The sequence below is a fragment of the Bos indicus genome, chromosome 22, assembly GCF_029378745.1.
Source record: "Bos indicus isolate NIAB-ARS_2022 breed Sahiwal x Tharparkar chromosome 22, NIAB-ARS_B.indTharparkar_mat_pri_1.0, whole genome shotgun sequence".
NCBI lineage: Eukaryota > Metazoa > Chordata > Mammalia > Artiodactyla > Bovidae > Bos > Bos indicus.
Window position 1 is genome coordinate 33,764,564 of NC_091781.1, and position 24,828 is coordinate 33,789,391.

Genomic DNA, 24,828 nt, shown 5'->3' on the forward strand with positions numbered 1-24,828 from the left:
AAGTGGGAAAAGAAAGATAGATGGCTGGCTTTTAGAAGTGAAGGCTGAAGCTTACATGGAAATTTTTAATCAGCTAAATACGACTGTGGAGGCTGCATTGGAAGTTGTGACTGACCTTTATCTGCCTTCTTGCCTAGAAGAATAAATATCTGACTTTTTTTCTCTTTAAAAATGAAGTACAACTGCAGTATCCTTAGAAAAGGAAATTCATGTCAAATACTTCAGATGCTAAACTACTGATTTCTGTGTGGGGAAGATCTTTAAGTGATAGCTCATCCCAAGTTGGTTTTGTTTATTCAGAAGGAAGCATTTCTTTCATGGATGAGAGATAGAGTACACAGACCTACAGTCATGAGAATCTTGCTGCCCTTGTATCCTGGTCCAATTCTATAGGCACAATGCCCAGAAACTCACTGACATATCTTGTATTTTGGGGAGGAAAAGCAGTTATATATGCAACCTCAGATCATTTGTCTTTCAACTCGTTTTACTATTCACTCAATCTGGTATTGTCTTTTGCTAGCTACATCCATCATTCTCTGTTACTTGATGAAAACGTTTGCCTGAAGAATTTGAGAGATTTCTATACATTTGAGCAAATAATAAAATCAGTATGTGTGTGTGCTGGGTGTGCTTAGTCATGTACAACTCATTTGCAACTCCTTGGACTGTAGCCTGCCGGGCTTCTCAGTCCATGGGATTTTCCAGGTGAGAAAACTAGAGAGAATTGCCATTTCCTTCTCTAGGGCATCTTCCCGACCCAGGGATCGAACCCATGTCTCTTGCATCTCCTGAACTGGCAAGCGGATTCTTTATCACTGCAACACCTGGGAAGCAGTGCAGAAAGTCAGTATATTGATGAAATTTTGGGAAATGACATTAGAATTAGTCTGGTAAAGATGTAGGAGAAGGCATGCCAGGTGGAGTGGATTATGGGCCAAGGCAGAGGAGAGAGAGATGGGGAGATTAGAGCAGTCATTGCAGCAGACATGAAAGGCTGGTGGAGAACATTTAGGCAAATGAGGAAGGAAAGAAGGGCTGTAGAAAGGCCAGAATTTGCCATGATGCTGAACTACATAACTGAACATCAAGCACATATTGTTCACTTAGTAAATATTTTCTGAATGCTTAGTCTTTGCCCAGTGCTATTTGTTGTAAGCTCCCTGAACGCAGAGACTATTTATAGGGAAGACTATCTTCCCTATAAATCGAGTGCTTTAGAGAATGTACCATGAGTGAGGGAGTGCAGGAAGAAGACACACAGCCCTACCCTCAGGGGGCTCATAGTCTAGTGGCAAAACTGGTGTGTAAACCAATAATCATACTGCAGCATTGTGAGATCAGTAGAGCTATGTTTTTAGTCCTCTAAGAGAAGGCAATGGCACCCCACTCCAGTACTCTTGCCTGGAAAATCCCATGGATGGAGGAGCCTGGTAGGCTGCAGTCCATGGGGTCACTAAGAGTCGGACACGACTGAGTGACTTCACTTTCACTTTTCACTTTCATGCATTGGAGAAGGAAATGGTAACCCACTCCAGTGTTCTTGCCTGGAGAATCCCAGGGACGGGGCAGCCTGGCGGGCTGCCATCTATGGGGTCGCACAGAGTCAGACATGACTGAAGTGACTTAGCAGCAGCAGCAACAGCAGCAAGGCACTGTTAGAGGCACTTGCTTTCTCCTCTGCCTGAAATGCTGTTCCTTCTGATCTCAGGCCTTGTTCTCCTCTCCCATCATTCAGCTTATCATTCAACTTTTTGATTCTAAGTAGTCTTCCAACAGGGTTTTTTCTATATAAGATATTATCTGACTGACCTTCCCCCCGAGACTATTTTCTGCTTCTCACCTGCTTTTTAACACTTTGTGCTGTGCTTTGTCGCTCAGTTGTGTCCGACTCTTTGCGAGCCATGGACTGTCACCCGCCAAGCTACTCTGTCCATGGTGATTCTCCAGGCAAGAATACTGGATTGAGTTGCTATGCTCTCCTCCAGCGGATCTTCCCAACCCAGGGATCAAACCCAGGTCTCCCGCATTGCAGGTGGATTCTTAATCACTTTATTTGGTAGTTTATTATGTGTTTTTATTTCTTTGTTTTATTATCTGTCTTCCTTCCTTTCCTGCAAATGTAAGAATGTAAAGTCTGTGAGGGTAAAGACTGTTCTTATGCACTTCTATTTTACCAGTCTGCCTGACCAGGTATCCAGTAAGCTTTTGTGGTTTAGATGAATTCATGGAGTGCAGAGAACAAGAGACAGGTAAGTAACAGAGAAGTTGAGGATTGATGCCCACGTGACTCAGTGGGTAAAGACTCCACCTGCAGTGTAGGAGATGCAGGAGACACCAGTTTGATTCCTGGGTTTGGAAGATCCCCTGGAGGAGGCCATGGCATCCCAGTCTAGTATTCTTGCCTGGAGAATCCCATGGACAGAGGAGCTTGGTGGACTGCAGTCCATGGGGCTGCATGCAAAAGAGTTGGACATGACTGAAGTGACTGAGCACGCACACACACAGATAATTTAGGCAAGTTAGAAAGGAAAAGTCTGGTGGTGAAAGGGCTTTCATAATAATAGTACTGTGTGCATTCATATGTGACGGTTTCTGTGCAAAGTGATTTCTGTGCATGATTTCCTTAAACCTTACATGTTACTACAGGCAGATTGTACTGTCTTCATATTGCATGTAACAGAGCAGGGGCATAGACCAGTCATGTAATAACTTGCTTAAAATCACAGGGCCTGGGAGTCACCTGCCTTATGATGATACCTGTTAAAATAGTAAGTTATGTTGCCAGATGGTCCTGTTTGAACTGAACTGTTTAATTATGCTGATTGCTTACCTTTCCACATCTTTTTGTCCCTGAGGGATGGATACCTTAGTGTTTGAGCTTATGCTAATTTATTGTTGTTCAGTCACTAAGTTGTGTCTGACTCTTTGTGACCCCATGGACTGTAGCACAGCAGACTTCCCTGTCCTTTACCATCTCCCAGAGTTTGCCCAAAGTCATGTCGATTGAGTTGGTGATGCCATCCAACCATCTCATCCTCTTTTGGCCCCTTCTGTTCCTTCCTCAATCTTTCCCAGCATCAGAATCTTTTCCAGTGAACTGGCTCTTTGCATCAGTATTGGCCAAAGTATTGGATATTCACCTTCAGCATCAGTCCTTCCAATGGATATTCAGGGTTGATTTTCTTTAGGATTGACTGGTTTGATCTCCTTGCTGTCCAAGGGACTCTCAAGAATCTTCTCCAGTACCACAGTGTGAAAGCATCAATTCTTCAGCACTCAGCCTTCTTTATGATCCAAGTCTCACATTTGTACATGACTACTGGGAAAACCAAAGCTTTGATTAGATGGGTGTTTGCTGGCAAAGTGATGTCTCTGCTTTTTAATATGCTGTCTAGGTTGGTCATAGGTTTTCCTTCCAAGGAGCAAGTGTTTTTTAATTTTATGGCTGCAGACACCATCTACAGTGATTTTGGAGCCCAAGAAAATAAAATCTGTCACTGTTTCCACTTTTTCCCTTTCTATTTGCCATGAAATGATGGGACTAGATCCCATGATTTTAGTTTTTTGGATGTTGAGTTTTAAGCCAGCCTTTTCACTTTCTTCTTTGACCCTGATCAAGAGGCTCTTTAACGTAGATGGACTAATCAACTTTTCATGATTGTCTTCTTATCTGGCTCTTTTGTTGTTCTTTAATCTCCCAGTCGTGTCTGATTCTTCGTGACCCCATGGACTGTAGCATGCCAGGCTTCCCTGTGCTTCAGCATCTCCCAGAGCTTGCTCAAACTCATATCCATTGAGTGGGTGATATCATCCATCTGACTCTTATCAGGCTCTTATCCGACACCCTCCTTACTAGGCTCCAGGGTCTGGGAAGCAGGAGAAAAGGGTATGATTTCTGTATTAAAATAGGACTAAATTCAAATTCTAGGTCTGCCAAATTCTAGATCTACACATTACTGAACTTGACTGACCCTCAATTTCTTGTTCTCTAAAAGGAGATACTTCTTACAGATGGTTACTAAGATTGAGTGAGATGATATGCATGACATCTGACATTCTGGTTAGATGGTAGGCTCAGAGTCATTATTTCTCTTGCAGTGAATTTTTGAAGCTAAATTTGGTTGGTTTATAAATTTAGGCATTATTAAGTCAGAATAGTTTTCCTTTCCCAGATTTGGTAAGCATTTATCATTTGCTGCCATGTCAGGGTTAGGCATTTCCAAATGTTTTATTTCACTTAATCCTGTAGCAACCACGTGAAACAGGTGATTATTCTCAGTTTACATCTAGGGATCTCGAGGCTCAGAGAGTTGAAGGCCTGTCTCCTGGGCCCCAGTTCTCATTGCAAAGATGGGGTGAAGGTCTGGTGAGGCTTAAGGTGGCAGTAGGGAAGGTCACATAGGGAGCTCAGTTGCACCATCCTGGATGTTGCTTCATTCCAGAAATGTTTGCATATCGTAGTGTTGACTTAGTAGCTATGGTTTCTGTACCTCATGTGCGTCAAAGATTTGAGGTGGGCGGACACCCAAACACTAGATTACAGTGCTTGGCATGTACCCAAGGGCAACTGGCATATGCCCTTCACTGTCTGCCCAGCACACAGCACTGCCTTTAGCATTTCAGGAATACTGAACAAACTGTGAAACTGGCTTTGGAGAGTGAGTTTTGGGGAATGGTGATAGAGGATAGAGTTTTGTAGTATTCTGAGTTCAGACTTCGATCAATGTGCTGATTATGTTGCCAGCTTTTGTCCCTTTCTAGAAATGAGTCCCAATAATACAGCACCTGAATACTAGTCACAAAAGCATAAATTTCTAACATTTACCTCTAAAATTTATTTTTATTTTAAAATGAAGGAGTTTGATATAATGTTTGAGTTGATATTTGAGACATGGCAAAGCTTAAGGAATAGGTTTGTGTAAGTTTGGGGCATAAGAATAGGGGTGGAATAAGAGGGGGTGGATCTTTTTCTACCCTCATTTCTCCATGAGCTTATCCCATTTCCATTTCTAGGCTGTCTTAGGTCCAGGGTTGTGACCCAAGGATCCTGAGGAATTGGATAAAGGTGCCTTGTGAAGTTAGAGGTCAGGGAGCAGTGAGAGATGAGGTTGGAGATATAAGCAGGGGCAAAATTTTGCTAATCCTGTGAGTCTGGTAATGCAGTTAAGATTAGTTCTTGAGGACAAGGGGAGCCATTGAAGTGTTTTAGACAGTGGGGTGGCAGGGGCAGCTTTATCCTTTAGAGTATTCCTTCTTCATGTAGTGTGGAGAGGGTTGGAGGGTTGTAAGTATGGAAATTATTCAGGAGATTGTTGTACTGTTTGAGTGCTGGTAGTAATTATGCCCAGGATAATAGACACAAACCAGGACCAGATTCTCACTGCATGGGTTTAAGTCTTGCCCTCAACACTGGTTATCTTTGTGATGTGTGAAAATTATTTACATATTTTATTACAGGATTCATTTTTTTTTCTTTTTCACATTTCAACATCTCTGAAAACTGAATGTGTTTGTAGACTTGTGTCACAGATTGAGGAACAATTTTTTGTTTTTCCCTCGAGTGGTGGAAGTGAAAAAAGATGAGGGTTTTGGATCAAAATCAGGGTGACCACATAATTTATTGTCAAATCAGGATACTTTTCAGAGTGAATGTGAGCTCTGTGAGTAATTACACCAGTGCATGTAAGAGAAACCCATGCTGTGCCTAGAAAACTGATATATGGTCCTTCTAACTAAAATGGACTGAATGGTGGCAGTCAGGATAGACGAGAAACATTGGCATTATTAGGTAAAGAGGCTGAACAAGATTCATGCTTTCCCTGCTGGATCTCCATTGCTGGCTTCTTCTCTCCACTGCCATGTACCAAAAAGGTGATAAAAGGCTGTTTACCATCCCTTAGCAGAGAAGGTGTGAGTTGCTGTAGTTATGAAAGATCCTTGCTTATCTCTGCCATGGAACCATGTGCTCTGTCCTTATGCTCAGGTGTTCTCTGGACATGTTGTTATGGCCTACAGAACAAGAACAGGTGAATAAAAGAAGAGAAATATAAAGACCCATAAATTTGCCAGGCTTGCAAAGTGCAGGTTTCTAAACTTGAGCACAATGAAGAGCTTTCCCAAGTCCCAAGCCTACCTTATCCAGTATTCACAGCATTCTGGGCCCTGTGGAATCATGCCATCTGGCTTAGTTATTTCCGTTCGTGCTCTCACTCTTGTATGGACGATGCAGTTGATTGTTATGCCTTCTTTGGTTGAAAGATCTCCTTGGACTTATCTCAAGCGGGTAAAAAAAGAGAAATATTTATTGAAAGGGACACATACCAGAACTGAAGATTAATCTTCCTTGATGTTGGCTCCTCTGTGGATCTTCGTTTGTGTTAATTGGTTGCTACTAGGGGTACTATTTCTCTATAACTTCCACCTGCCCATAACTTTGTCCATTCTTTGGTCCACTCCAGCTTCCTAACCCTAATACATCATCCATCTCTGTCTCCCAGAATGTTACAGTTTTAATAATAAGAACATCTCATTGATCTAGCTTATCATTTTGCTCTAATGTTCAAGTCACTGGCCAGCTGCAAGATTGGATGCTGCTTTGTGAAGTATGCATCTCTGCCCTTCCATTTGTGGTTGAGGTAGGGAGGTCTTGGAGAGGAGCAGCATCATAGCCTCTTGAGTAGGAGGTCTCTGGGTGCAGTGTTGGTGGGGTGGCCTGATCCATTTAGAGTTCCTTTATGAACTGCTACTAACTTGTCCATCTTCTTCTCCAAGTTCACATGTTCACTTTTGCTTTGTTTCCTTTTTTGCGTTCTCAAATTTCTGAAAATTGTCTCACTTTTCACTTGGCTGGTCTTAGGCTAATTTATCGGAAATTAAGGTGAGGATGAGATAGTTGGATGGCATCACCGACTCAAAGAATGTGAATTGAAGCAAACTCTGGGAGATGGTGAAGGACAGGGAAGCCTGGCATGTTGCAATCCATGGGGTCACAGAGAATCAGACATGACTTAGCGACTAAATAACAAGGTGATGTAGTGGGCTTTGTTTTAGACCATTTTCTTATCACAATGAAATAATTCTCTGGAGAAAATTATTAAGTGGGAAAAGGGTTATCATGGCAATCATCCAAATAGTCAAGTGAGTGTTTTCAAGACAAATGTAGAAAGCAGGCTTTATGTGGCCCTGGAATACGTCTCAGCTTTGTTTGGAGTAATAATCTGATTTGAAGTAACCCAACTTCTCTTGGGTTCATCTCCACTTTACACTTCCCTAAGAGGATTTGTTTGGGTTCTTTTGCCATCACTCAATAAAAACCTGCCATATTGGGCAGGACTTCCTTGAAGCTGTCTGCAGAGGGTGCTGGCTCCGACATTAATCCCTGGTACAGTCATATGGGACTCGGCACAGGATTTATTTCATTTAAACCATAAGTAGGAAAACTATATTTTATCCTTGAAACTGGGGCACTTTTGGTAGTTAAAGGGAGCACTGTTAATAATTATGCCAGAATACTAGGCTTCCCAGGTAGCCCAGACAGTACAAAATCTGCTTGCTATTCAGGAGACCCGGGTTTGATCCCTGGGTTGGGAGGATGACCTGGAGAAGGGAATGGCTATCCATTCCATTATTCTTACCTGGAGAATTCTATGAACAGAGGAGCCTGATGGGCTACAGTCCATGGAGTAGGAAAGAATCAGGACAAAACTAAGCAACTTTCACCTACTTACTTAATGGGCATAATTTGGAGTTGGAAATAGCAACCCACTCCAGTATTCTTGCCTGGGAAATCCCATGGACAGAGGAGCCTGGTTGGCTGTAGTCCACAGGGTTGCAAAAGAGTCAGACACAACTTAGCGACTTAATGACCACAACAGACATAAACCAGGACTGGAACCAGGCTGCTTGTATTCAACTTGTGACATGTAGTAGATTTGTGATCTTGTGGAAATTACGTATTTTATTATAAGACACTTTACGTTTTTCACATTTCAGCATCTCTGAAATATGGATGTGTTTTATCCTTGTGTCATAGATTGATTGGCAGGTTTTTCCTAGTGGTGCATTAAAGTGGTGTGAAAAAGTTGCTCATTCTTGAAACTTGATGAAATTTCTCTGTTTTTGGTTTTCTCTTCTATAAAATGTAGACAGTTACAGTAGTCACCTCCCAAAGTTATACTGAGGATTAACTGAGGCCCTGTATACCCTCTTAGCACCATGCCATAGATGATCAATAAATTTTAGTTATTGGTTTTTATATTATTATCACTGACTTTAATAAATTATATTTAAATCATAGTTAATAAATCATATTATATACTGTGATTAAATTTCATTTAACTTAAATGTGTTCATTAAATATATTATCTAAATAAATATATTAAATAAGCTATCAATTAAAATGTAATAATTAAAGCAAATTGATGACGGTCAGTTAAAATCACTGCAGATGGTGACTGCTGCCATGAAATTAAACAACGTTTATTCCTTGGAAGAAAAATTATAACCAACCTAGACAGCATATTAAAAAGCAGAGGCATTACTTTGCCAACAAAGGTCCATCTAATCAAAGCTATGGTTTTTCCAGTTGTCATGTATGGATGTGAGAGTTGGATTATACAGAAAGCTGAGCACTGAAGAATTGATAGTTTTGAACTGTGGTGTTGGAGAAGACTCTTGAGAGTCCCTTGGACTGCAGGAGATCCAACCAGTCCATCCTAAAGGAGATTAGTCCTGGATATTCATTGGATATCCTGATGCTGAAACTCCAATACTTTGGTCACCTGATGTGAAGAACTGACTCATTTGAAAAGACCCTGATGTTGGGAAAGATTGAGGGCAGGAGAAGGGTATGACAGAGGATGAGATGGTGGGATGGCATCACCGACAAAAAGGATGTGAATTTGAGTAAATTCTGGGAGTTGGTGATGGACAGGGAGGCCTGGTATGCTGCAGTCCATGGGGTCGCAGAGTCCAGACATGACTGAGTGAGTGAACTGAACTGTATTAAAATATTATGTTAACTATGTATAACAAATATACAGTTAAGTTCTGGCTACATAAATAATAAACAGAAGGGCTTTATTTTTGTAAAAAACCTCCAATGATGTTTTTCCTGCTTTCCTCCTAAATCCCCTCAATATTGCAACTTGAAAGGGAGATGAGCAGTGTAAGCCAAGTCAGAGATCAGAAGAATTGAGGTGGGGAAATGGCAGGTAAGGAGAGACAGAGGTTCCCTGTAGTGTCATGCTGGTGTCAGGAAGGCTACAAGGAAATCTACAAGGAAATTTCTTGGGGTAAGGACTTTCTTGCACTTAGCCCCAGATTGGGAGTGGAGACCAGCCTTTTAGATTTTTTTTTTACTTTACACTTTTTATTTTGTATTGGAGTATAGCTGATTAACAATGTTTTGATAGTTTCAGGTGAACAGTGAAGGGACTCAGTTATACACATACATGTGTTCATTCTCCCCCAAACTCCCCTCCCATTCAGGCTGCCACAATGAGCAGGGTTTCATGTGCTGTATAGCAGGTACTTGTTAGTTATCCATCTAAAATGTAGCAGTGTGTACAAGTCCATCCACACTCCCTAAGTATCCCTTCCCACCAGCAACCATAAGTTCGTTCTCTAAATTTGTCTCTTTCTGTTTTGTAAGTTCATTTGTATCATTTCTTTTTTGATTCCGCATATAAATGATGTCCCATGATATTTTTCCTTCTCTGACTTACTTCATCAGTATGATGGTCTCTAGGTCCATCCACATAGCTGCAGACGGCATTGTTTCATTATTTTTAATGGCTGAGTAATATTCCATTGCATATATGTACCATCATCCTCTTTATCCATTCCTCTGTCAATGAACATTTAGGTTGCTTCCATGTCTTGGCTGTTGTAAACAGTGCTGCAGTGAACATTGGGGTGCATGTATCCTTTTGGATCATGTTTTCCTCCAGACATATGCCTAGGAGTGAGATTGCAGGGTCATGTAGTAGCTCTAGTTTTAGTTTTTTAAGGAACCTCCATACTGTTCTCCATGGGCTTCCCAGGTGGCTTGGTGGTAAACAATCTGCTTGCCAGTGTAGGAGATGCAGGTTCAATCCCTGGGTAGGGAAGATCCCCTGGAGGAACAAGTGGCAGCCTACTCCAGTATTCTTGTCTGGAACATCCCATGGACAGAGGGGTCTGGCAGGCTGCAGTCCATGTGGTCACAAAGAATTGGACATGGCTGAGAATGCAGAACAGTATTTGCCATTGCTGTTTAGTTGCTAATGAAAGGTTGTTGTTGAATCACGCAAATACACCGGGATTCTTGGCCCCCGGAGGAGAAGAATTCAGTCCGGGGCCAGAGACGAGGCTTGATTGCTCAGAGCTTTTGTGTAATAAAGGTTTATTAAAGTATAAAGGAGATAGAGAAAGCTTCTGACATAGGCATCAGAAGGGGATAGAAAGAGTACCCGCTTGCTAGTGTTGACAATGAAGTTATATACTCTCTAATGAATCCAAAGAATGTCTGGAGGTTGTAAAGACCTCATCAGACCTACTCCCATAATTTACATTTTAAGATAACAGAATTAGCCAGAAGGTTTAATCTAAAGACTGGCCTTAATCCAGAGACTGTCCTCAGGCAGGATACATTATTGTTATATAATCCTAAGGAATGTGGAGAAAGAAAAAGTTTGTCCTTTCTTCCTCTTTGAGAATTCCAGACCCCTCTCTCCTTGGGGACCCCTAGATTTCCTATCAACCTGCCTAGGAAATGACTCTCTCATTCCCCCCTTTTCTTTTAGGAGAATTATGTTGCCTAGGGAAAAGGGGCGTCGTTCTCGTTCCATAACTGCTTCCGAGCTGACAAGGGGCGTTGTCCCTAAATTGGTGAGGCAACATATTCTCCTAATCCTCATATTGAGGATATCTGATCCAGGGGCCCCAAATAGTAGCTGGAGGAAGCTACAGCAGTAGCAGGAGTTTGAGCAACCATTTGTAACTTAAAAGCTTTCATGTGGCTAGAAACAAATCCAGTTATACAATTACAGATGTAGGGAGCAAACAGCAAAAACAAAACAACCAGAATTATTGTAATTAAGATAGTTGTCCACCATGGGGAACTAGTTAATGTCTCTCAAAGTGAGGCAATTGAGGAATCAAAATTAAAAGTCACATTATGTCCATAGTTAAAGTGCAAAGTGTTGCACCAGTCCATTTTAGGGTTGGTAGATGTCATCAGATGAAGAAGAGGCATCGCATGTGGTTGTTGTCGAAGGTATTCACAGACTTGGAGAAAGTCTTTTCCTTGAAGTGGGGATGTCCACCATGGGAAGCCTTCCACTGACGAAGAGGGGAGCGCTCCGCAGACCCAGCAGTTAGACCGATTGTGGAATGCAGCATAGGAGTGAGCCCAGGACAGGAAGACATTGTCTTGAGGATCCAAAGGCAGACTCAGGATATTTGGAGTCAGCAGAAGTAGACTCACATAGATTATCAGGCCCATCTGCTGCCCTTTGCTTAACTCTAGAGCTCGGGTCAGAGCCACAAGCTCCGCTAACTGAGCACTGGTTTCCTGGGGGGTAGATTTTGCTTCCAAAACCTGTTCAGCAGTCACCACGGCATAACCTGCTTTACGCTTTCTATCCTGAACAAAAGAACTGCCATCTGTAAATATTTTCATGTCAGGATTGTCTAATGGGGTATCCTTTAGATCCTCCCGAGCTGCATAGTTCAAAGTTAGGAATTGAGAACAATCGTGATCAGGTGTTTCATTTTCCTTCTCAGGAAGGAAAGTGGCAGGATTTAAATTTCCACAAACTTTAAGCTTAGTTACTGGTCCTTCTAACAACAATGACTGATACTTAAGAAGCCTACTGTCTGTCATCTAAATATTAACCTTAGAATTTAAGATTTCACTTACATCATGAGAAGTCAGTACAGTAAGGTTTCGTCCATTAATTATTTTTAAAGCTTCAAGTGCTAATAAAGCCGCTGCCCCAATTACTCTTAGGCAGTGGGGCCACCCACGTGAAACTACATCTAATTCTCTGCTTAGATAAGCAATAGGTTGCTGGTGAGGCCCTCGGGGTTGTGTCAAAACTCTCAATGCCACACCTTTTCTTTCAGTGACAAACAAATTAAATTCTGACCCTGTGGGCAAGCTCAGAGCTGGAGCTTGCAGGAGAGCAGTCTGAAGAACCTTAAAAGCCTTTTGAGTTTCTGGAGACCAGACCAGTTTGTCGGTTTGGGCCTGTTGAGTTTCAGCTATAAGTTTATATAAAGGCCGAGCAAGTTCCCCGTAACCCGGAATCCAAATGTGACAGTAACCTGTGATTTCTAAAAATCCTCTCAATGTCTTAAAGTCATAGGTAGGGGGTGATTTAGTATAGGTTTAATTCTCTCAGGGCCTATGGCCCTAGTCTCTTCTGATATGATTAGGCCCAGATATCTAACCGATTGTTGACAAAGCTGAGCCTTTTCTCTTGATGTCTTGTAACCACAGCCTGTCAGAAAGTTTAAGAAATCTTCTGAGGCTCGCGAACAAGCTTCCTCTGTCTCAGCACAGAGCAAAATATCATCTACATATTGTAACACCACTGCTTCAGAGCTATTAAAATTTTGTAGATCTCGTGACAAACTTTGTCCAAATAAGTGAGGACTGTCACGAAATCTCTGGGGCAAAACTGTACAGGTTAACTGAGAAGCTGGCTGCGTAGGGTCTTCAAAGGCAAATAGGAATTGACTTTCTTTTGTCAAAGGCACTGAATAGAAGGCATCCTTTAAATCAATTACTGAGAAATATTTGGCCCGTTCAGGAATTTCAGACAATAGAGTATAAGGATTAGGCACCACGGGGTGTAAAGGAACTACAGCCTCATTTATTATTTGTAAATCTTGAACTAGTCTCCATTTACCATTTGATTTCTTTATACCCAAAATAGTGTTGTAAGGACTGTTACAGGGAATTAATAGTCCCTGCTCCTTTAAATTTTCGATGATGGGTTTTAACCCTTCTTTAACTTCAGGTTTCAGTGGATACTGCTTCTTATGTGGAAATATGTGTGGGTCTTTGAGCTTAACAACTACAGGAATAGCATTTTGTGCTCGACCCACAGATTTTCCATCAGCCCATACTCTAGGATTTACATTTTGTTCAACTAAAGGGAGAGAAAGGGAGGGCTCTATATTCATGAAAACAGAGGCATGGACCTTGTTCAGTATATCTCTTCCCAAAAGGGGTGAGGGAGGTTCTGGCATGATCAGAAACTCGTGTAAAAACAGCACAGAATCCCAGTTGCAAGATAAAGAATAACTGAAATAATACCTTTTGGCTCGTCCAGACAGACCCATTAGGGAAGCGGATCAGGAAGAAAGTGGGCCAGGGGCTTCAGTAAGCACAGAATAAGTTGTCCCAGTATCTAAAAGGAAATCGACGGATTGGCCCCCCACAATTATTAATACCCGGGGTTCCTCAGGTGTAATTAGGATGGGAGCTTGTGTGGGGACCCCCGGGCACCTTCAGTCCTGATTGTCTTGCGAGTCCGACCCCGGAGACCTACGCCTCTGGGGGCAGTCTCTCTTCCAGTGTGGTCCTTTGCAGACCGGACATGGAGCTGGGGGTGGCTTAAATGCCTGAGGGCAATCCTGCTTGAGATGTCTCTCCTTTCCACAGTAATAGCAAGCCCATCCCTTTTTACCTGGGTCCCTCTGGGCATTTTTCTCAGGCTGTTAAAGAACGTTTTTCATAGCCATGGTGAAGGCTTCTGCCTTTTCCTTTGTCTTTTTTTTGCCTTTCTTTCTTCTCTTCATATTTCCTACTATAATAGACTGTCTGAGCCAGTTGTAACAGAGTATCTAAAGACTGATTTGGTCCTTTTTTGTGACCTCAAAGACTGTAGCCTACCAGGCTCCTCTGTACATGGGATTTCCCAGGCAAGAATACTGGAGTTGGTTGCCATTTCCACCTCCAGGGGATCTTCCCAAATGAGAAATCGAACCTGTATCTCTTGTATCTCTTGCATTGGCAGGCAGGCTCTTTACCACTAGTGCCCCCTGGGAAGCTCCTGTTTTCCATAGGGGCTATACCATTTTACCTTCCCACCAACAGTGTGGGAGAGTTTCCTTCTCTACATACCCTTTCCAGCATATATTGCTTATGGATTTTTATGATGATAGCCATTCTCCAGCCATTTATAATCAGAGAATGTTACACTTTTCAGCTTATATGTGGAGATCTCATTACATTTTTATAAGGAAACGATCTTTATCTTTTGTTTGATGTTACCATCTATGCTAGTGTTCTCCTAATTGCTGTCCAGATGACCACCTGGACTTTGAGGGACGTATTTGGGTTAACATAACTTTGAAATGAAGGGCAGAAAAACCACGTTTAATATGCAGTCTTATACCAGCCTTAGGGCTTACTTACATAGGTTTTTAATAAGTAATATAAAGAAAGCTGAGAGTTATTAATTATTTTTGATTAAGTGTATAAACTATTAATGGTGAGTGTTTGTTAAGATTCAGAACTTTTTAAAAGTGATGTATCGTTAAAGTTGAAAACCAACAATACAGAGAAAGAAAAGACTTCAGTTTTTAAGCTTTTTATAATTAGCATGAAAAAATAAATGTGCTGTTTGGTTAGTTAGAAAAACTAAATTTTGAGATAGTGAAATTATAAACAATTTTTCCTCACTAATTTAAAAATAATGAAAAAAATGATGAAGGACTGAATGGCTGAGTGTGTAAGAGATAGGTTTCAAATGGAAGCAGAAGTCTTGTGACTGGTTTGGGGGAATGCTGAGCCTGAGGGCATAGATTCTAACATCAGTTCCAATGTATGAGTTTTTTAATACCACCAAACAATTCTTGAGCAGTTGGGTGTCCTACAATGCAACTAAAGTCTGACACTGTTGACGTGGAAATAGCATTAGATTCCACAAGTTAAGGGCACAGTCCAACATGACTGCTGCCATCCCACTTCAGAGACCAATATCAAATCTAGGGTGTCACATGTACTAGTGCTCCACTGGTTATAGACTGGAGGTTCCCATGACCCCCTCCTCAGGTTTCATTAATTTGCTAGAGTGGCTCACAGAATGTAGAGAAACATTTTACTCATTAGATTACCAGTTTATTGTAAAAGGCTATAACCCAGGAACAGCCAGATTGAAGAGATGCCATAGGCGAAGTGTACAGGGAGGCTTATGAAGTGAAACACTCTCCCTCAGTCTCCACTTGTTGACCACACTTCTGCTCTCCCAATCTCCTGGCACACAGATTTTTATTACAGAGCCAGGATTGATTAAATCTTTGGCCTTCAGTGATTGAACTTAATCTCTAGCCCTCTCCCCTGCCTGGGGTGGAAGGGTGAGACTGAAAATTCTAACCCTCTAATCACTAGGTTGGTTCCCCTGGCAACCAACCCCCATCCTTAGGTTGAAAGTGAAAGTGTTAGTTGGTCAGTCCTGCAACCCTGTGGACGGTATTCTTTTCGAGGCAAGAATACTGGAGTGGGTTGCCATTTCCTTTTCCAGGGGATCTTCCCAAGCCAGGAATCGAAGCTGAGTTCTCCTGCCTTGGAGGCAGATTCTTTACTGAGCCATCAGATGAGCCCTATCCTTAGGAACAGTTCAGTTCAGCTGCTCAGTCATATCTGATGCTTTGCGACCCCATGGATTGCTGCACACCAGGCTCCCCTGTTTATCACCAACTCCTGGAGATTGCTCAAACTCATATCCTTTGAGTCGGTGATCCCATCCAACCATCTGATCCTCTGTCGTCCGCTTCTCCTCCTGCCTTCAGTCTTTCTCATCATCAGGGTCTTTTCCAGTGAGTCAGTTCTTCACATTAAGTGGCCAAAGTATTGGAACTTCAGCCTCCGCATCAGTCCTTCCAATGAATATTCAAGACTGATTTCCTTTAGGATTGACTTGTTGGATCTCCTTGCAGTCCAAGGGACTCTAAAGAATCTTCTCCAACACCACAGTTCAAAACCATCAATTCTTCGGCGTTCAGCTTTCTTTATGGTTCAACACTCACATCCATACATGACCACTGGAAAAACTATAGCTTTGACTGGATGAATCTTTGTTGGCAAAGAAATGTCTCTGCTTTTTAACATGCTGTCTAGGTTTGTTATAGCTTTTCTTCCAAGGAGCAAGCCTCTTTTAATTTCATGGCTGCAGTCACCATTTGCAGTGATTTTGGTGCCCAAGAAAATAAAGTCTGTCACTGTTTCCATTGTTTCCCCATCTATTTTCTTTAAGATACCTAGTGGCTTTTCAAAAATTGTCTCACTTACTTAACAAAGACACTTAAAAAAATTTTTTTTTGAATTTTAATTGGAGACTAATGAGTTTATAATATTGGGGTGGTTTTTGCCATACATTGACATGAATCAGCCATGGTGAACATATGTCCTCCATCCCAGACGCCCCTCCCACCTCCCTCCCCATCCCTCCCCTCTGAGTTGTCCCAGTGCACTGGCTTTAAGTGTCTTGTTTCATGCATCGAACTTGGACTGGTCATCTGTTTCACATGTGGTAATATACATGTTTCAGTGCTATTCTCTCAAATCATCCCACCCTCGCCTTCTCCCACAGAGTCCAAAAGTCTGTTCTTTATATCTTTGTCTCATTTGCTGTCTCACATATAGGGTCATCATTACCATCTTTCTAAATTCCATATATATGTGTTAATATACTGTATTTGTGTTTTTCTTTCTGACTTACTTCATTTTGTATAATAGACTCCACTTTCATCCACCTCATTAGAACTGATTCAAGATGCATTCTTTTTAACAGCTGAGTAATATTCCATTCCATTTTGCATTCCAAGAAAAAGAAATGCAAAAAAGCAAAATGACTGTCTGAGGAGGCTTTACAAATAGCTGTGAAAAGAAGAGAAATGAAAAGCAAAGGAGAAAAGGAAAGATATACCCATTCCAATGCAGAGTTCCACAGAATAGCAAGGAGAGATTAGAAAGCCTTCCTCAGTGATCAGTGCAAAGATATAGAGGAAAAAAATAGAATGGGAAAGAATAGAGTTCAAGAAAATTAAAGATACCAAGGGAACATTTCATGCAAAGATTGGCTCGCTAAAGGACAGAAATGGGATGGACCTAACAGAAGCAGAAGATATTAAGAAGAGGTGGCAAGAATACACAGAAGAACTGTACAAAAAAGATCTCATGACCCAGATAATCACGATGGTGTGATCACTGACCTAGAGTCAGACATCCTGGAATGTGAAGTCAAGTGGGCCTTAGGAAGCATCATTACGAACAAAGCTAGTGGAGGTGACGGCATTCCAGTTGAGCTATTTCAAATCCTGAAAGATGATGCTGTGAAAGTGCTGTTTGGAAAACTGAGCAGTGACCACAGGACTGGAAAATGTCAGTTTTCATTCCAATCCCAAAGAAAGGCAGGCAGGAAGGAAAGTTATGACCAACATAGACAGCATATTAAAAAGCAGAGACATTACTTTGCCAATAAAGGTCCTTCTAGTCAAGGATATGGTTTTTCCAGTAGTCATGGTTTTTCCATAGTCTTTGGCCACCTGATGCAAAGAGATGACTCATTAGAAAAGACCCTGATGCTAGGAAAGATTGAAGGCAGGGGGCAAAGGGGACAACAGAGGACAGGATGGTTGGATGGCATCACCGACTCAATGGATATGAGTTTGAGCAAGCTCCGAGAGATGGTGAAAGACAGGGAAGCCTGGCATGCTGCAGTCCATGGGGTCACAAAGAGTCAGACAGTACCAAGTGACAGAACAATGAACAGATGAACTCAGTTGGAGGGTGGCAGGTACATATTGAGACTGTAGACTGGTTGTAACTAGAAGGTTGATGAATGAAACTCCTGGAATACTATTCTTAACACACCACTAACCAGTCAAAAAGATACACCCTGAAGCCATCACGTCAGATATAGCCTTTAAAATTACTTCCCTGAAAGCCATTGAGGAATTTAGGTCTTTTGAATACAAGCCACTTATCCTTTTTGCTTGGCCCTTGCCATAAACCTTTCTTTGCTTCGAACTCCAATGTTTTGGTTTGTTTTGCCTCGTTGTGCATTGGTCACATAAACTTGGGTTCAATGACATGTGTCATATTACTCTTCCTTTTTAAGGGTGGTTAATATATGTGTATGTGTATATATAACACTTTGTTTATGTTGTTTCATCAGTGGGCACTTGAATTGCTTCTGTATGTACGTATATGTCATGGTTTGTGTGTGGGTTGGAAAAGAATTTCCAAACATGAGGCAGAATAAGAGGAGAATATTTTATTAGAGTGGGAGGCACTATTAGAACAGTGGGCTGGTAGCCAATTTTTACAGCCTCAAAACAGAAAATTTCTACTCGAAGGATGGCTTTAGGCAATTGGTTAGGATGCTATAGGATGGGTGCTGCTGCTGCTGCTGCTGCTGCTGCTGCTGCTGCTAAGTTGCTTCAGTCATGTACGACCCTGTGCGACCCCATAGATGGGCCAGGCTCCCCTGTCCCTGGGATTCTCCAGGCAAGAACACTGGAGTGGGTTGCCATTTCCTTCTCCAATGCATGAAAGTGAAAAGTGAAAGTGAAGTCGCTCGGTCTTGTCCTGAGTCGTGTCCAACTCTTGGTGACCCATAGACGGCAGCCTACCAGGCTCCTCTGCCCATAGGATTTTCCAGGCAAGAGTACTGGAGTGGGTTGCCATTGCCTTCTCCGATAGGATGGGTAATAGGATGGATATTTTACCTAATATGGGGTCGGGAAACTCTCCAGTTTAGATCTGGAGGCTCATGGCAACAGTTGCTATGGGGCTGAGTAAGTTCCAGAGATTTTTGTCCTTTGAGCTTGGTACAGGGCTCCACAGTATACATACAGTGTTTGTATGTATAACATTTTGTTTATATTGCTTCATCAGTGGACACTTGGGTTGTTTCCATCTTCCCGTATCTGGGCAAAATGTCTGTTAAGGTTAATATTTCATTACATTTTCATAACCATTTATCCTTCTGTCAGGTATTTGTTAAATTCATAATAGGTACACTGTTAGGCCCAGAAGATAGTGGGTTGATGGGAAGCTTGAGCATATGAAACTGCTACCACCTTCAAGGAACACATAGACTCACATGGTAGAGATCAATGGTAAATAGACAATTACAGTGAGAGGTGTTTGGTGTTACAGGCACTCCCCAGGGCTCTCTGGCTACACAGCTGTACTGCTTCTCTAGGACTCAACTACATGGTGGCTGTGAATAGCGTCTGCCGGATGATCTGAAGTTAGTCCAGGTAGAAATAGACACTTGCCATTTCCCGAGCACATTCCTTAGGCCAGGCCTGATGGTGTGCTCCTGAAGAGGGTCGTCTCTTTGAGTCCTTACAGCCCCCCTAGGAGGTCAGCACTCTTCCTGCTATCACTAAGCCCACTTTAAAATGCAACAAACCTTGGTTCAGAGACTTTAAACAACTTCCCTGTTGTTGTAGCTTTGGTTCTGCACAGCTTCTTGCTATGCCACTCACACTGGGTCTCTTCAGTTGTGCCTGTTATTCACTGAGTTGTGTCTTCTCCAAAATTCATACCCTGAAGGCCTCACCACCAGAACCTCAGAATGTGACTTTATCTGGAATAGAATGTTTCTGGAGATAATTAAGTTAAAAGGAGGTCATTAGGGTGGGTCCTAGTCAAGACTAGTGTCCTTATAAAAGGGGGACATTTAGACTCAGAAATGCAGACAGGGACATTACTATCTGAATACTAAAAAAGAGATAAGGGTGATGCTTCTACAAGCTGAGGAACACCAGAGATTACTAGCTAATCACTATAACCCAGCTGAGAAGCATAGTTACAGATTCTCCCCCGTAGTGTCAGAGGGAACCAACACTGAAATCAGCCCTTGATCTCAGACTTATGGTTTCCAGAACTGTGAGACAATGCATTTTTCTTGTATAAGCCACCCAGGCTGTGGTGCTTTGTTATGGCAGCTCTACGAAGTGAATACTCTGCCTCTTGGTGTTATGTCGTGTACATGCTGCTTGGCTCATCTTAAAATTTTCACCTAGACAATTTTGGAATCTCTGAGCTCACCCTAGAGATGTACATCTTCTTTTATTGCTGGTTGGGAAACTAGTCCATAAACTATGACCATGAATTGTCTTGCTTTAAGGCTGTGATTTTTCCAGTGGTCATGTATGGATGTGAGAGTTGGACTGTGAAGAAAGCTGAGTGCTGAAGAATTGATGCTTCTGAACTGTGGTGTTGGAGAAGACTCTTGAGAGTCCCTTGGACTGCAAGGAGATCCAACCAGTCCATTCTAAAGGAGATCAGCCCTGGGTGTTCTTTGGAAGGAATGATGCTAAAGCTGAAACTGCAGTACTTTGGCCACCTCATGCGAAGAGTTGACTCATTGGAAAAGACTCTGATGCTGGGAGGGATTGGGGGCAAGAGAAGAAGGGGACGACAGAGGATGAGATGGTGGGATGGCATCACCGACTCGATGGATGTGAGTCTGAGTGAACTCCGGGAGTTGGTGATGGACAGGGAGGCCTGGCGTGCTGCGATTCATGGGGTCGCAAAGAGTCGAACACGACTGAACGACTAAACTGAACTGAACTGAATAGGCTTCATATGATTGTTGTGGTACCAAAATATTGCTTCACACTGTTCTGTTCACTGGTGTTGGATTTGAGAAGCTCTGATTATTTCTGCAAGTGAAGTCAATTTAAAGGAAGAAGAAAAGAACGTTTTAGGTATGGGGCACAGGCTTTGATACCACATTCCAAATAAAAGTTCTAGAAATACCTTGAACAGTAGCAAGAAATTGGAATAAATGCACAGCCTTACTTACTCAGATGTGTCAATTCTGGTATTTTTCATTTTGGTTAAAATAACAATAAAGCTCATTATTTTTTGAGCTCACCCAGTTTTTAACTATTCTTTTTATTCAGACAGCTCATCCAAGGTTAAATAAAAAATTACATTTTAAAACTTGTGTTACAGATGATTTAAAAAACAGTTACATAACTTAATCCAGCTGATTTCGTAATCAGAAGCATAACGCCAGGTACTGTTTTTCTTCACCACTATAAAGTTGAAATTTAAGAATAATCAGCATGCAATCAAATGCTGCTTATAAATGAACAATAATGAACTTAAAAGTGAAGTCAGTTCTGAGGGTGATAATGAAAGAAAAAAAGGAGTGATCAGATCAGATCAGATCAGTCGCTCAGTCGTGTCCGACTCTTTGCGACCCCATGAATCGCAGCACTCTAGGCCTCCCTGTCCATCACCAACTCCCGGAGTTCACTCAGACTCACATCCATCAAGTCGGTGATGCCATCCAGCCATCTCATCCTCTGTCGTCCCCTTCTCCTCTTGCCCCCAATCCCTCCCAGCATCAGAGTCTTTTCCAATGAGTCAGCTCTTCGCATGAGGTGGCCAAAGTACTGCAGTTTCAGCTTTAGCATCATTCCTTCCAAAGAACACCCAGGGCTGATCTCCTTCAGAATGGACTGGTTGGATCTCCTTGCAGTCCAAGGGACTCTCAAGAGTCTTCTCCAACAGTTCAAAAGCATCAATTCTTTGGTGCTCAGCCTTCTTCACTGTCCAACTCTCACATCCATACATGATCACAGGAAAAACCATAGCCTTGACTAGACGGACCTTTGTTGGCAAAGTAATGTCTCTGCTTTTGAATATGCTGTCTAGGTTGGTCATAACTTTCCTTCCAAGGAGTAAGCGTCTTTTAATGTCATGGCTGCAGTCACCATCTGCAGTGATTTTGGAGCCCAGAAAAATAAAGTCTGACACTGTTTCCACTGTTTCTCCATCTATTTCCAATGAAGTGATGGGACCGGATGCCATGATCTTCGTTTTCTGAATGTTGAGCTTTAAGCCAACTTTTTCACTCTCCACTTTCACTTTCATCAAGAGGCTTTTGAGTTCCTCTTCACTTTCTGCCGTAAGGGTGGTGTCATCTGCATATCTGAGGTTATTGATATTTCTCCCAGCAATCTTGATTCCAGCTTGTGTTTCTTACAGTCCAGCATTTCTCATGATGTACTCTGCATATAAGTTAAATAAACAGGGTGACAAGATACAGCCTTGACATATTCCTTTTCCTATTTGGAACCAGTCTATTGTTCCATGTCCAGTTCTAACTGTTGCTTCCTGACCTGCATACAGATTTCTCAAGAGGCAGATCAGGTGGTCTGGTATTCCCATCTCTTTCAGAATTTTCCACAGTTTATTGTGATCCACACAGTCAAAGGCTTTGGCATAGTCAATAAAGCAGAAATAGATGTTTTTCTGGAACTCTCTTGCTTTTTCCATGATCCAGGAGATGTTGGCAATTTGATCTCTGGTTCACATATTGCTGAAGCCTGGCTTGCAGAATTTTGAGCATTACTTTACTAGCGTGTGAGATGAGTACAATTGTGCAGTAGTTTGAGCATTCTTTGGCATTGCCTTTCTTTGGGATTGGAATGAAAACGGCCCTTTTCCAGTCCTGTGGCCACTGCTGAGTTTTCCAAATTTGATGGCATATTGAGTGCAGCACTTTCACAGCATCATCTTTCAGGATTTGGAATAGTTCAACTGGAATTCCATCACCTCCACTAGCTTTGTTCGTAGTGATGCTTTTCTAAGGCCCACTTGACTTCACATTCCAGGATGTCTGGCTCTAGGTGAATGATCACACCATCGTGATTATCTGGATTGTGAAGATCTTTTTTGTACAGTTCTTCTGTATATTCTTGCCATCTCTTCTTAATATCTTCTACTTCTGTTGGGTCCATACCATTTCTGTCCTTTATCGAGCTCATCTTTGCAAGAAATGTTCCTTTGGTATCTCTGATTTTCTTGAAGAGATCTCTAGTCTTTCCCATTCTGTAGTTTTCCTCTATTTCTTTGCATTGATCGCTGAGGAAGGCTTTCTTATCTCTCCTTGCTATTCTTTGGAACTCTGCATTCAGATGCTTATATCTTTCCTTTTCTCCTTTGCTTTTCACTTCTCTTCTTTTCACAGCTATTTGTAAGGCCTCCCCAGACAGCCATTTTGCTTTTTTGCATTTCTTTTCCATGGTAATAGCAGTGTTCAAAAATAGGAGAGTAATAAAAAGTGAGTATCATTATGCTGAAAGGAAAATAGTGCATGAAAATCAGCCTGCAATTATGTTCCATGAACGTCTCAAAGAGTTTTGAGAAGAATGGGGGAAACAGACATTATAAGAGTGTAAAAATCTATATACTTGTATTGATTTACTGCCATTGATGAAGTCATCTAGGAAACATCAACAGTGGGTTTTTAGGAATGAACCTCTTGTTTCTAGTTGCTGGCAGATGGTATGGAAAGAAAAGGTTAATTGTGTCTATTTCTGGCCCATTGATCAAGTTTGTGACTTTAGGTAAGACATTCAGCTTCTCTAAGACTTAGTTTGCTCATAAAGCTGTTTAATATTTATATATATTGATCATGTACCATGAATTATGGTATGTGCGAGATACATAAACAGTTTTCAAAGTGGCTACTGAAGCAACACTTGCCTAGAGTTAAGTGCATGCCACTGGCACTACACAAGACCAAGTAACTTGGGGACATCTTCCTGTTGTCAGATACCAGTGATTCACATAGTGAGGAAATTACTTTCTTTTAAATATCTTTGAAACCTTAAGATTTTGACAAGGAGAATTACTTAGTTCTGTGCCAGTGTTTGTTTGTTTGTTTTTTTTTAAGATCTTCAGTTGAAGACTTTCTGCCTAGACTGACCAGAAATGAATTTCTTTTATTTTTAAATTGTACTGGCATCACCTTCTAATAATACAAGCAGAATAGGTAGTGATATACAGTGACATTTTAAAATAAAGTTCTTTATCTTAAAACTAGCCACATAAATAACTTAATATATTAGTGTTCTGTGACTATGGCAAGAATTGTGTATGAGTGATTGTCATTTGGAGAACTCTGAATCAGTGTAACCCATGGATTTCTCTTAGTTTGAGTTCCCTGGTAACAGATCCTGAGAAAAGGATTCATGTGATAGTGATTTTGGGGGAAGGTATTCCTAGAGCAATCTGGAAGGATTGGGGAAGCTGAACCAGAAGGAGGAGAAAGCTGAGAAGGGTGTTACTCGGCCAAGTCTCCAGAAGATAACTTTTCTTTATTTCTACAGGGAAACTGTGGAGAAAATACATGACAACCTCACAGTTGTCATCATTAGGGGAGGAAGAGCTGGAGTATTTATACATTCTCATGCCTCCCATGAGGATGCAAATTCCCAGGCATTTCTGGGTCTTCAGGTCCATTGGCAAGTTGGCTTCAATACCCCATGGCAAAGGATCACAGGGTTTGACTGTTGGAAGTGAGCACAGAGTCTGTGTGCAAAAATGGTGGAGGAATCTGAGGCCATGGGTGGGGCACCAATAGAATTTAAGTGACCTGTGAAACAGTAACCTTATGTCTTGTACATTTGGTTTAAGCCTTTGTGTCTTGATTTCCTCATGTTGGCTAGTATAACAGTTGAACTTGTCTCTGGGGTTTTTACGATGTTTAAATAATAGTATTATGGATTTACTATTTTTCTGTAAATCCACAGTTAAGCTGCACCTTAAGCAATAATATCCTTGAGATTATGGGCTTGATAAGTAATTGACATATATTTCTTTCCTAACATGTTAAGAAGCACACAGAGGAGAGTCTTGATGCAGAAAAAACACTCATGTCAGAATTATCATCTCTTAACTGAAGCTATCTGTCCTTTTCTCCAGATGCATGGCTGTTCTGCGTTTCTCAGCCTGCCTTGCAGCTGGACGTAGTCCTTTGAACTCTAGACCAGTGGACTATGCCTAGAGGTGTG

At 41.7% G+C, this 24,828-nt stretch overlaps 1 protein-coding gene and 1 long non-coding RNA gene across 6 annotated transcripts in view; both read left to right on the forward strand.

The window, feature by feature from the left end:
* The window catches only part of SUCLG2 (succinate-CoA ligase GDP-forming subunit beta), a 515,982-nt gene that overhangs the window by 5,745 nt on the left and 485,409 nt on the right, over nucleotides 1-24,828 (forward strand). The window lies entirely within an intron of this gene.
* Nucleotides 1-24,828, forward strand: part of LOC139178601 (uncharacterized) — a 47,515-nt gene that overhangs the window by 5,424 nt on the left and 17,263 nt on the right. Inside the window, exon 2 of the long non-coding RNA XR_011562986.1 lies at nucleotides 1-24,828. This exon is cut by the window's right edge and continues 17,263 nt beyond it. This is a non-coding gene — a long non-coding RNA (uncharacterized lncRNA).